The sequence below is a fragment of the Bubalus kerabau genome, chromosome 13 (assembly GCF_029407905.1).
Source record: "Bubalus kerabau isolate K-KA32 ecotype Philippines breed swamp buffalo chromosome 13, PCC_UOA_SB_1v2, whole genome shotgun sequence".
Taxonomy (NCBI): Eukaryota; Metazoa; Chordata; class Mammalia; order Artiodactyla; family Bovidae; genus Bubalus; species Bubalus kerabau.
The window spans coordinates 7,693,122-7,704,418 of record NC_073636.1 but is presented as its reverse complement, the minus strand read 5'-3'; the positions used below and the strand labels follow the sequence as shown (position 1 = coordinate 7,704,418).

The window sequence follows — 11,297 nt, the reverse complement described above, 5'->3', positions numbered from 1 at the left end:
ATAAAACCCATCACTATTTCCACTTTTCCCCCACCTATTTGCCATGAAGTGTTGGGACCAGATTCCATGATCTTAAGGTTTTTGAATGTTGAATTTAAAGCCTGCTTTTTGCACCCTTCTCTTTCACCCTCATCAAGAGGCTCTTTAGTTCCTCTTCACTTTCCACCATTAGATATTTTAAAATTGGTTGATTGGCAATGTTAGTTCTATCTCTAATCTTATTTCCCCTTTGCCTTGTGTGATATTATGATTTTTAATAAGAAACATTCATTTGATCTTGGATACTATTCCTGGCACAGAACCCCCAAACCCTTGGAATTTCCTAAAGGATGAGAGCGCCAAAGGTGTCTTTTGTTATGTTAATGAGGCAACTTTTGGAAAGCTACCGAGGATGGGACTGCTAGCCAGAAGAGCCACCTTTGTGCTAGACAGAGGGAACTGTCAGTCCCGCCCCTCTCCTGCCCCCTAGGCCTCTGGAAGGCCAGTGGCTAATGATTTAGTCAAGCATGACTATGGAGTGAAGCCTCCGTAAAAATTCAAAAGGGAAGTGCTCGGAGAGCTTCCGGGTTGGGGTCTGGGGCCCGCTGTCTGTCTGGAGAGGGTATGGATAGGCTCTGGGCTCTTTCCCCATACCTCGCCCTGGGCATCTCTTCCATCTGGCTGTTCCTGAGTTATAGCCTTTCATAATAAACCAGTCACCTAGTAAGTAAAGTGTTTCCTGGGTTCTGTGAGCTACTCTAGCGAGTTAATGGAGCTTGGGGAGGGGCTATAGGAGCCTCCTGTCAATAGCACGTTGGTCAGAAGCACAGGTGACAACCTGGCTTGGGTTGGGCATCTAACGCTGGGGGCAGTCTTGGACTGAGCCCTTAACCTGTGGGATTCGATGCAGTCTCCAGGTACATTGTGTCTCCAGAATTGAGTTCAGTGATAGGATCCAGCTGGTGTCTAGAGTGCTGGTTGTTGGTGTGGGGGAAACACCACACCTCCATACACTTACATGTTGGAAGTGTAGATGGGGTGTAGACCACTTCATCTTATAAAAGAACATCTTCACGGCTTCCTGGGAATAGTAGATTAGGCATTGTACCTACCAGAGATGGTATCTGAATCACAACAGTTTTTTTTTTTGTTTGTTTGTTTGTTTGATTAGAAATGACTAATCAATTTCTAGGCCTTTGTTTTGATTAGGAAAAAAGCAAAGGCCAGCCTGGACAGATGTTCTTTATCCTGGTTTCTCAGTAATATTTATTGGATGAATGACTAGAAAGTAGAATGAGATTAGAAGTACTTTTACAGGCAGTTTCTCACAGAAGTGTTTAGGATCTTTTGGGTGAAATAAGACCACTTCCTCAATTTCCTATCTGTCATTATGTTTAATATTTGCAAACCTTAAAGACAAGTAATAGAGAGTAGAAGAAAATGATTCAGTAATCAGATCACAGTGTTTTAGCTTCTCAGTGAATGTTGCTGGACTCGGGGAAATTTATAGTTTAGTTTTCTACAGGGCTACTTTCCATGGGTATAATTGATTTGCATAACTTTCCTATGCATCGTAATTAGGTTTCTCTTTCCCAGCTTCCATGTACATTTTTTAATAACTTAATAAGCACTGACATGCAGGAGAGAATTCATGCATGTGTCTTTGGTGACACCCTCCGTGGGACTCTCACACCAGACCTGACAGAAGATAATGTGGGCCCTGGTCAGAAGACTTGGTGATTTACACTTAGCCAGAGGGCCCCTTCTCCATGCCTACCGTGGGTCCGGCACATGGTGGGCCTTCCACAAATATCTGTGGGCTGATGCATGGGTTTAACTATCTGTGAACTGAGTGGACTGGAGCTGATGAACTTCCTATCAGGTATGTGTGGCTCTTAGGAAGTAGACCCTGAGTTGAGGATTTGCATGCAATTAATATGTGAAGGGGGCTTCCCTGGTGGCAGAGTGGTACAGAATTCACCCGCAATGCAGGAGATGCAGGAGACTTGGGTTCAATCCCTGGGCCAGGAAGATCTGCCAGAGGAGGGCATGTACCCACTCCAGTATCCTTGCCTGGAGAATCCCGTCGACAGAGGAGCCTGGTGGGCTATAGTCCAGAGGGTCACAAAGAGTAGGACAGGACTGAATGTCTCAGCTCTCGGGCCCACAGTATGTGAAGGAAGGATTTCCCAAAGAAACAGGTGGAGGAGTGGAGGAGACAGGCTGGGGAAGGGGAGAACTAAGTGAAGGAGTGATTTTCAGCAGAGCCCCAGCTTCTGCTTGATCATACGAGGAAGTTCTAGAGTCGAAACCACACCTCTGAGTTTGTACTTTTTCAGGGGAAGAAGCTGGGCTTTCGCATTTCTGTACCAGCCCTCGTTGGCCAAGGGCCCCCCCCGGGGCTATGGCCCCCGGCACTTGGCATTCTCAGCAGTGGCTCCAGCTGCCAGGCCCTGAAGAGAGCGGGGCGCACTGACTGGCAAGAACACAGAAGCCAGGGGAGAGGCCCGGGAGCGGCTACAGACATCTGAGGGCACCAACAGCGTCCAGCATCTTCCGGCTCCGCAGCTGTAGAAATGTGACCGTGTGTCCACGTTTGCACATGCGAAAATTCACATTTTGAGAATCCTGAGGGGCACCCTTGTCATACATTTGTCTTTAGTAAATATGGCTTTGCTCCCAGGAAATAAATTTTTCCAGTGGTAAATCTGGCTTTCAGTGACCATGGTATATATAATTTCTGCATTTAAGAAATTCCATGCAGTTGTTTCTAGGGATATTTGGACTTTTCTATTCCAATTCTACTATGCTATACTTGTAGAATTGGACTAGAAAAATGCAGCTGACTACCTGCTTGGTCCAAATGTCCTCCCGATTGGTTATGGTATTAATTTGGTTTAATATTGATGTTTTGGACATTATTCACGGCATGGTTAAAAAGCCATAAAAATAAAACCTGAAGCATGTGTTCCGAACAAATATCTCCACAATTAAAGAAAAACAATTACTGAAAATAAAAGAAACTAAAGAGGCCTATCTCCTCACGACCTGGAACCACTGAGGGCAGATCAGTCCCCCAGCAGATTGACGTTTCACCTACAAAGCTTTAAGTTAATCTGGTTTCCACTGAGGGCAGGTCAAAAAGGCTCTTGAAAGCAATGCAAAGTGTTGGTTTTGGACCATTTTAATGCTAAAACACATATTTAAGCCATTTACACTAGATAAACTAACAATTTTTTTGGCCAAGGGCCTGCCCATTATGATGTTAAAAGAGCAAGCCCAAGAAAGCTTGAGCTGTTTGGGATGTAATTTGAGACTGTTCTCTGGACTAGCGAAATTGTGAAAGACCAGCATGTTCGGATTTAGGACCAGCTTGTTTCTGTAGGCTTATGGGGCTTCTGTGTGTCAAAACTACTCCGGGAGCTGTTTATCTTTGTCTTGAAAGTGACAGGCAGGGTTACAGAGATACCATTTGGCTAACAGAGTTACAATGACATGTAATAATTCAATTCATCTAGAAATGGCAATGATTGATTATTAAATAAATATATTATCAGTACTGCCAGTCCTATTGAAGATGCTGATGATGATAAGGGCAGGGGGAGTCTGGTTACTGTAATCCTGTTTCCCTTCCAACCCAGCTTTGGGAACTCAAAGAATACCTAGTCCACCCTCTGTCCCATCCCCCCACCCCCTCCAGAGTCCTGCTCATACACTGCCCTCCATACTCAGTGGTCACGAGTATCTGCTGGGAAGCAACATTCCTGGCTTCCCTGTGAATGATGCCATTAACTACATGGTGATGCTCTGTCCCCACCACCTCCATGCCACAGCATTGCACTGGGTTTAGGGCAGCCAAGAGTGGAGAAGAGACTTGTATGACACTGTATGATATCTCTAATGTGCAATTTAAAAACAATACAAATGAACACACAAGCAAAACAGAAACAAATTCAGGTTTAGGGGCTTCACTGGGGGCTCACTGATAAAGAGCCTGCCTGCCGATGCAGGAGATGTGAGTTCGAACCTGGGTCAGGATGATCCCCTGGAGGAGGAAATGGCAACCCACTCCAGTATTCTCGCCTGGAGAATCCATGGACAGGGGAGCCTGGCAGGCTATAGTCCATGGGGTTGCAAAGAGTTGGGCATGACCTAGCAACCACAGATCATCAGTACTGCTAGTCCTACTGAAGATGCTGCTGATGATAAGGATAAGAAGAGGAGAAGATGGGGAGTACTTTTGCCTAGCTTCTTTCTGATGCTGGAGTACCCCCGTGGCCTTTGTACTGGCTCTGGCTTCTGCCTGAATCTTGTTCCTCCAATCTTATGTCATGGTTGTTTCCTTTCTTCCTTGAGGTATAAGCTAAGTCACTTCCTCCATGAGGCTTTCCTAAGATTGATCTTGTATTGTGTTCCCTGACACACAGACATGCACTATGACAATCTCTGCTTTATTTCCTTCACAGCGCTTTTTGCTAATGATGTTATGTTGTCCACTTGTGTTTTTACTTTTTGTGGGTCTCCTCCAGGCTTACCACTCTCATTTAGGGAGGCTTCTGACTCACAAAACAGCTACATCCTTTCCCATCCTTGGCTCCATCCTGCACCACAAGGGACCATTGTGCGAGCCAGTGGACAAACCAGCTTGCCCATCCAATCCCCACCCAAGACACCACCATGCCTGTAAGGGCTGAGGTAGGGCACAACAAAAAGAGAACTGGTTGCAACGCACTTGGAAATCTATTTATTTATTAATTTTTGGGAGCATGGAGTCTGAACCACTGGAGCACTGGTCCCTGAAATGTATTTTATTTTGAAAAAATAGACAGGTTTATGTCCAGATAGAGAAATGGCTAGATATGTGATAAAGCAAGTCCTGTGAAGTGTAGATATACAGGTGCTTGCTTTTTTCATTGTTCAAGTGTTTTGTGTGTTTGGAAATTTTCATCATACAAAGTTGGAAGAAACACAAAGAATAAAAGAACTGGTTTGGAAATCAGAAGTCAGAAGGTGATCGGGCCCCAGTGCCTTGGACACATCCCAAACACTATGAGAATTATATTTAAAAAATTGACTATGTATTTGTCAGGACTCTTTTGGTTGGAAGTCACAGTAAGCTATCTCAAACTGAGAGAGAGAAAGAGAGAGAGGGGGCGGGGCAGGGGGGGGGGGGACACGTAAAACCGGGAGGGAGGGGCTTCACACCAGACCTTTTGAAATTTCTCCCTATCTCTTTACTCTTCTTCTCTCCATGTGCTGCTCTCAGCTTTTCCAACTTCAATGGATTTTCTCCATGCAACAGTAAAAGGGAACGACCACAGATTTCACCTCTCTCAATTGAATAACCCAACATGTAAAGAGGATTCTCTCTTCAATACTATACAATTCTAGGGAAGAATTTAGATTGGCCTGAAATGAATCATGAGCCCAGACTTAAGAGCCCCAGGGATGGTTTGCAATTAGCTAGACCTGGGTCACCTGCTCATACCTGGGCCAGGCTTCCAGGAGACTGATTGGGACACCCAGAAAAGCTACCTAAAGTGGGGTTGGGGATCACTTTCCATAGTCCAAGGGATGTTGTTACTGAGAGAAAAAGGAAGGGATGCTAGAGAGAGAAAAGAAAAGAAATGCCTACCAGAGCCTAGGTTCTCTAAGGAATCTTCTCGTGCTAATATTTTGTAAGTGCTGACTGGACTGTTCAGAAAACATTTGTTAAGTGCTGACTGGACTGTTCAGAAAACATTTGTTAATTACTTCTGTAAAGCAATTATCCTTCAATTAAGAAATAAATAAAATCAGAAGAAAAAAAAACAGAAAAATGACAAATTATTTAAAATGTTAGTAATGGGAAATCTCAGCTAGCTTAATGCATTCATTTCACAGATAAAGGGAAATGAGACACTTTAATATCACTTAAAAGTTAAGTGCTATTCACAGGGACATATGGTTACAGCTAATACTCAAGCATTCTGAGCCCCCACCCTGCCTCTCTTTAAAGAATTCTTATTTCAAACAGATTCCTTTGCCTTCAACTCTTATTAGATTAAGCATCAACAAATACCACCCAGGCATCCTGAAAGCAAAGAAAATAGGGGCTAAATATTACAAAGAAAAGAAAAAAAAATCCACCTTTGTCTAATTGCTATTCTGATGAGTTAAACCTCGGATTCAACACAGGGAGACTCCCATAATAGAAAAGAAGACAGATTCATTGACTGCCCCTACAGTCAGCTTGTGGATAAAAGTGTGTTTGTACAGCTGGATCTATCCAGAAGGAGCCAGGGCTGAAAACAGTCAGTGAGCAGGCTGATGGCAGGCGACAGCTGGAAGCATCTGTTTCCCATCAGAGACCCTAGGCTACGATAGTTCTGTCCCCTGACCCCTGGGCCTTGCTTCCTTGGAGGCCTGGGTGTGTTCCCAGGTCTCAAGGTGCTGACAGCCAATTCACTTGCTAACACATCCAAAGGGCACTTATGGGCTAGAAGGTTCTAGTCTGGGATTTGGAAGGAAAGCTCAGAATTCAGGTTGGATGGGTCAAATTATTTATATTCAGCTTTAAAGCACATTTTAATTCTGCAGTAGGAACTGTCAGAAAGAACAAGTTATCTATTTCTTTCCCTTCTGTTCCCTTCCCTTCTCTTCCTTCCTTCCTTCCACTTTTTAGCTAAGCAGGAATATTGAAAGAGACTATCCTTATTTTTTTTGTAGAAAAGCAGAATTATGTTGCTGCTAATTTTTCCTCCAGCAATTAGTCACCTTGGCCGGTGTTCTGAAAAATATCTTGAGTCCGTCTGTAAAATGAGCTTCATAGGAATGTACGTTAGATTTTGATGGTAACCAAAAGATATAACTGAATGAAGGCAGCCAATCTTCATTTGCATCCCCCTGTAAACAGACCCTGAGAAAGGATCAGGTGCAGGAAGTTTTTGGCAGGTGATTTAAGGAAGTGGAAGTAAGGGACTATGAAGAGTGAGGCAGGGAAGAAGAAAAGAAGAGGATGATTCATCAACTGCTGTGGTGGGCGACCCTGAGAACTCTGAGAAGCTTACAGAATGCCTTTCAGACTGGCCTGAAGGACAGAGGCTGGAGCACCTGAGGGGGTGTTACTGCCCAAGCACTTCTGGGCAAGGCTTGGGCATTAAGGCAGAGCAAGTGACTGTAGCGTCAGAAGCGACGCTGGGCCAGAACGCTGACAGTCCAAGTGGGAGCTGCCTACCAGAGATGGAATCCAAAGTGGCTGAGGAGATGAGGTACAGACACCAGAAACAGGTGTGAACTAATAAAGTGTGGGCAGGCAGAACAAACCCAGAAAAACTACAGATTAATTAGTGATTGGAATATGGGATGCCATGATATTATCCTCTCTACTTTAAAAAAAAATTTTTTTGAAAATTTCTATAAGAAGTTTAAAAAGTTATAGCTTAATATAGAAATTTCCTTCAACATCATCCTCATTCTTAAAAGAAACATTGAAACAGATGCTAAATACATTCATTACACACCCCACCCTTCCCCTCACATCAGGCACACTCTTCTTTGCAAAGATTATAAGGAAGGAGAAATGGTCTCGGTTCTAGACTATATAAAAGTATAAGGGTTAACAATTCCAAACAAACGATATGCTTTAAGTTTACTGAAATAGCATTGAATTCACAGAAACAAGCAATATTGCATGGATAGATAGTAAGGGAAAATCATAGGGAGGGGAAGATCCTGATCGATCCTCTTATTTTAGGCAGGGATCTTCCTGACCCAGGGGTCAAACCCAGGTCTCCTGCATTGCAAGCAGATTCTTAGCCATATGAGCCACCAGGGAAACCCCTATTTTAGGCAAAGTTACACTCAAAGCTTCCTGGACAGTGAACATCTGTAGTTTTCGTCGCCTAGTGTTCATGTATATATATAATGTATACATATATATACACACATCAGAGAAGGCAATGGCACCCCACTGCAGGACTCTTGCCTGGAAAATCCATGGACGGAGGAGCCGGGTAGGCTGCAGTCCATGGGGTCACTAAGAGTTGGACACAACTGAGTGACAACTTTCACTTTGTACTTTCAGGCCTTGGAGAATAATAATAATTATTATTTTTAATCCTGGAGTTTAAATATTGAACAAAGAGATACAAGTAGCAGAAACAGATGAAATCGATTCATCCCATGATTGCATCTGGAAAATCTTGTCCATCAGCTCTTGCAAGGTAGTTAGAACTTCTCTGGATCTTCTCTTTTCTGAGAGTTTTCCCTTTGTTTCTGTAAGTTACCCCATTCATTCGATACGTTCATATTTTGGCTTTACTTAGCAAAGGAGATCTTGGTCATATGCAGCCACTGAACCATTACTGAGCATGGCAGCTTGTCTCTAAGAATGCTGTCCTCAGTCCCCCAGCCCTCTCTACTGGCCTGGGCCATTGTCCCCATCAACACGTGGAGGGAATGACACACTCCTTTATTTTTTTTAACTTTTTATTTTGCATTGGTGTATAGCTGATTAACAATATTGTGATAGTTTCAGGTGAACAGCAGAGACTCAGCCATATACATGTGTGTATCTATTCTCTCCTAAACTCCCCTCCCATCCACGTTGCCACATAACATTGAGCAGAGTTCCCTGTGCTATACAGTAGGTCCTTGCTGGTTATCCATTTTAACTATAGCAGAGTATACATGTCCATCCCAAACTCCCTATCGCTTTCCCCCATCCTTCCCCTTGGCAACCATAGGTTCATTCTCCAAGTCTGTGAGTTTGTTTTATAAATAAGTTCATTTGTATCTTTTTAGATTCCACATACAAGGGATGTCATGTGCTATTTCTCTTCCCCTGGACACACTCCTTCAAATTGGATCTCCCCTTTGACTGGCCTTCTGTATGGTGTTAAATGGCACTCTGCTAGTTCTGGGTCTAGTTTAAGAGGACTGGCGGTGTTCACTTATACTTAGAATGCTTATGCAAGGGCTCAGTCAGCTGCAGTGTATGAGGTCCAACTGCACTGTGACCTCCACGTTGCAAGAGAGCCTGAGTCCTCTGGAGAGGCTGCAGATGGAGAGAAGCCCTACTCGTGCCCAGCTGTTTGGGTTACACCAGCCCAGGTATCGGAGGTGAGTGGAGAAGTCTTCAGATGACTCTAGCTTTAGATGCTCTGTAACTACAATAGCGCAAGAGACCCCCGAGTGAAAACTGCTCACTGATCCCAGTCAACCTCTAGTACTGTGAGCATAAAAAATGTGGGTGGAAATGTTGTGGAATCTGGAGTCACAAAACACACCTCAGAGGGCACTCAAGACAGTGGAGTACAGTTTATTATGCCAGCGGTCCAAGGGGAATCAGTTCCCAACAAGGCCCCTGATGTTTCTCAGAGGCCCAGTTTTATACCCGCTACTACATGACTGGTTATATGCTAGCAACCTCTTTGTTGTATATGATTGAGTTTTACAAGTAGGTGCTAGAAGAACCAACGATTAAGGTTAAAGGGGGGGAACAATGATTATACACCAAGGGGGAATGTCTCCATGGTTAATCTAACAGGGGCAGCCTGACCTCAACTAGAACCTCCGGTTGTCATCTGCAGGTAGGGAAGTCTCCAGGAGACCTGGTTTTCACTAGCAATGGTTTCCTCACTCTTGGGCAGGGTTCAGGCTCAGTTTATATCCTGTCTTTAAGACAGATGACAGGCTTCAAGATAGAGTCTCTCCTGCTTTTTTCACGCTGGCCACAACATAACTCAAGAAAAGACACATACCAGAGAGTTCCCTGGTGATCCAGTGTTTAAGAATCTGCCTTGCAATGCAGAGAAATCAGGTTCAGTCCCTGGCTGGGGAACTAATATCCCACATGTCGTGGAGCAACTAAGCCTGCATGACTCAACTAGAGAGTCTGTGTGCCACAAGGAAAATCCCACACGATGCAACTAAGACCTGACAAGTCAAATAAATAAATCAATATTTTTTAAACAGGCACAGACTAGAATGCTCTTAGCAACACTGTGTGCATTAGTTCCCCAGGACTGCTGTAACAAAGTTCCATGAACTGGGTGGTTTAAAACAAGAAAAATCTATTTTTTCATAGTTCTAGAGGATAGAAATTCAAAATTAAGGTGTCAGCAGAGCCATATTCATTTTAAGACCTTGGGTAGTATGGAGCCCTAGGTGGAAGTCATAGGGCAATAAATCCAGAATTAGTCAAGTTCCATGGCAACCATTGTCATGATCCATCCTGTTTGTCATGAGCCATCGGCCCCTCTAACCAGCCAGTTCTTGTCTCCATACTAGGCAAGGTGGGCACCAAAAGACCTCCAATCAATGACTTAATCCCACCCCTCCCCATAGGAATTTTCTTTGTCCTGAGACTATAAAAATTAGCTGCAAGCCCACGAAAGGGGTTGGTTCTCCCTGGTCTATCAGGATGGTGGCCTGTTGTCTTTGCAGTGGCCCTCACCACTTCAGTCCTTTGTTCTCAATGAATTCTCTCTCTTCTAAAATACTCTGTGCCTGGAAATTATTTTCCAACCTGCACTTGGACTGCCACAACAGGTAGAACCCATCCTTGCTAACTTCTGGTGTTCGTTTTTGATTTCTAGCGTTCCTTGGCTTGCAGCTCCATCATCACTCCAGTCTTCGGCTCTGTTGTTATGTGGTGTCTGCTCCTCCTTTCTGTGAAGCCTGGGCCAATTTTCTGGCACTATGAATGAGAGAGCCTTTCCTCTGTCTTCCAACAATATTCTCCTTAGTCTTTTTTGAGCCCTACTGCAGCATTCTCAAGGCCTTTTGAAGAGTGCAAGATTCCATTCTCCAGGGGATCAAGGCCTTACAGGCTTCTGCTAACATTCTCTGGAAGGATCTGCTCCCACCTTTGGTCTTCATGGAGTCTCAAAGCCTAGGCCATGTGCTTTACTTTTGTTTTGTTATTATGTTATTTTGTTAGGACAGATTTCACTTCCAAGTAACAAAATCTGTTACAGTTACTACTGCAATGTAATAAACTGTTACTACTCTTATATAATAAACTTTCCCTCCTATTCCTAGAAGTCAGTGGTAGAAAAGTAACTAAGAAAAAAAGCTATTCAGGAGCTGTAAACTGTGGCACTGTTGGAGCCTGTGATCAAGTAATGGTGGAAGCATAAAAACCCAGAGGTGTAAAACAAAAACCATTTGATCATACTCATGGGTTCCATGGGTCAGGATTTGGAAAGGACACGTGAAGATGACTTGCCTCTGATGTCTAAAATCTACACTGGGAAACACACAAACCACCTTCAGTAAGAACAGAAGGCTGGACTAGGCTCTGGAATCTTCCAAAGGCCCATTCCCTTGCTGGA

At 43.9% G+C, this 11,297-nt stretch overlaps 1 long non-coding RNA gene across 1 annotated transcript; it reads left to right on the top strand.

Moving 5' to 3' along the window:
* Nucleotides 1-567: 567 nt before the first annotated feature.
* Nucleotides 568-2,850, top strand: LOC129626199 (uncharacterized). The gene is made up of 3 exons (XR_008701819.1): nucleotides 568-702; nucleotides 1,621-1,861; nucleotides 2,319-2,850. It is a non-coding gene; the product is annotated as an uncharacterized LOC129626199 (long non-coding RNA).
* The last annotated feature ends 8,447 nt before the right edge of the window (nucleotides 2,851-11,297 follow it).